We start from the raw sequence: 2,611 nt of genomic DNA, 5'->3' as shown, positions 1-2,611 counted from the left end.
GTTTTAGCAGACCAGTCAGGTCTGTAAATGTTTCAAGGCCTTGAAAGGTGATTTGTTGGTTTATTTAGATATCGAAGTATCAAATTAACAGATAAACTATAAAGGAGGAGCTTTTCAAGTTCACTGAGTAGTGGCGTTATTTGGCTCACAGACCAGTCGGGTTTGTTGGAACTCTAAGGACTGATATATAAGGTAACATTTATTGCATTTTTTATTATGGTGGTAGATGATAACTGACTAGTACAGTCAACTGTTTATACAGCAGGCGTTTGTTATCATAATCCTGGAACATTCTAGTGACTTGGGTGTTTCATGTAAAGAACTTTTTTGATATTGGAAGACCAACGACCAAGTTCATTAACTATGCAAGAAAAAGCTGATATAGTAAGACTTTTTTCGGCCAAGGAAGAGACTGTTTTTTGCAATTTGAATTGTTCAAAAAGCATGAAACTTTATGACATGTATGAAATGTTTGAATATGGACTCTAATGGACAATTTAAACATTGTATTGGTTTGTGTTTTTGATATACATTTGAATTTGATACCAGAAGTATGTTTTCACCAATGTTTCAGTTTTGGAAGGGGCATGGATATGAAATATTGACAAAGGCCTATACCAGCGGCTGAAATGTATATAGATTTTTTTCACAAGCCTGAGTTCCATAAGAGGGGAGTTCATATTAATATAATATTAAAGATTTAGTATTTTATCTAAATATATCTGCAAATAAATATATACATCTACATGCTATGAATTTATACATTAGCTGAATAGATAGTTACAGGAGCAAGACAGTTTGATTTTTAGTTAACACCTGACTTTGGGATAGAAAATTTTCTATAAATTACAGTGTATTATTCACAAAGCTAGGTAGGTTGTCTAGAGGTAAGACCAGAAATAGAAACTTAACACATCTTTAATTGGGCCAATAATTAAAATGGCAGAAAATCAAAATTTGAGACAATTTTTGGACAGGCTAGCCACAGATGTGGATGATTTATCATTGTTTAGTATGGAAGGGAGTGCCTCCCCAATGAAATTAGTTCTGAAAATACTGAATTGGAGCAACAGTTTGTAGAACTGGTTAACAGTACTAAGAAGGTAAGGTCCAACGTTTGGCATTGCAAACTGCTGAAAGCATATTTAAAAGCTGAGATAGCCCCTAGGGGTTTGAGAATATATGTGGAACCAGGGGTAGAGACTGATAATCAGGAATTCATGAAAAGAATGGCACCAGATATAACAACTGGCATCAAAAATGTTCATGAAGCTTTTAGTAGAGTATTATGAACAACAACAGGTGTCATTATCTTCTAAACTTAATGAATGTTATGAAAAAATCTGCTAGCCATGCAATGGAAACTAGTTATTCGGACAGATATGCCAACGATGTGAAAGAAATAGACATGAAAAAGAGTTACAGGAAAGAAAGACTAAGAAATATCAGAAATCAAACTACATATTCATGGAAGAAAATTAAGAGAACAGTTAGGTTCACAGATAGTCAAAAAAGCAGTAATAGACCTAAAAGAAAGAGAGCTAGATTCATACTAAGAAAAAATTTAGATTTTTCTAGTAATTCTGAGTTGTCGTCAGGGTATTCGAACACAGATACTGAAAATGAAGGACTGGAACCCCAAGATTTCTCCCATACCCAGGAGGTCTAGGGGCCCTTTAGAAGGGGAGGCAGAAAATACAGGCATAGAAGTGATGAAAAAAAGATTCAACGAGATAATGGCAACATAGTTGATGTCTTTAAGGCTCCTACTTGGTAGGGGAGCTGAAAACCAGTTGGTGGTCAACCTAACTGATTATCACTTTACTGAGTTGGAAATGAGGGTCTTGAATAAAGGTTTGGGATATGTACCTACTACTTATGTGTCACTCTTTGATGTGGTTCAGGATTTAAGAACTTTTTGTAGAAGTTTGAATTTAAAATATTTTTTTGCACATAGACCCCCGGACATGCTCCATAGTGAAACTGAAAGTTTTCGATTTAAGAAATCTAACTTTCAACTACCATATAATGGGGTGGTTAAAGTATTTGAACAACAGATATTACATGAGTTACAAATAAATCAAAATGAGGTGTTTAAGCAAGACACTCATAATTTGACTAAGGGGGAAAAAAAGAGTCCTCAAGAATTTACAACATAATAATGATTTGATTATAACAAGAGCTGATAAAGGGGGAGCCACGGTAGTGTGGAGCAAAACCGATTACAATAAAGAAGTGGAGAAACATCTTAGTGATGCCACATCTTACTGCAGTCTTCCAAGGGACCCCACAAGGGGATTTAAAGAAGAGATAGATGAAGTATTAAAACAGGCAGTTAGTGGTAGGGTTATTACAGAGGCTCTGTCCATACAATTGAGGGTTGATGATCCTAGCTCTCAATATTTTTACCTAGTACCCAAAATCCATAAACAAGTGAATCCACCCCCAGGGTGCCCAACAGTGCTGGACGTGGTTCTTTGATAGAACCACTGTCTGAATACTTAGAATGCAAGTTGAAACCTTTGCTGGTATATGTTATAGCTCGTATAAAAGATACAAATCAATTTTTGGTGTTGATGAATGATTTACAGATCTCTAAAGGCACATATAT

The sequence above is a fragment of the Protopterus annectens genome, chromosome 9.part0, assembly GCF_019279795.1.
Source record: "Protopterus annectens isolate FY-2018-M chromosome 9.part0, PAN1.0, whole genome shotgun sequence".
NCBI classification, from domain to species: domain Eukaryota; kingdom Metazoa; phylum Chordata; order Ceratodontiformes; family Protopteridae; genus Protopterus; species Protopterus annectens.
This window is presented reverse-complemented; position numbering follows the sequence as displayed.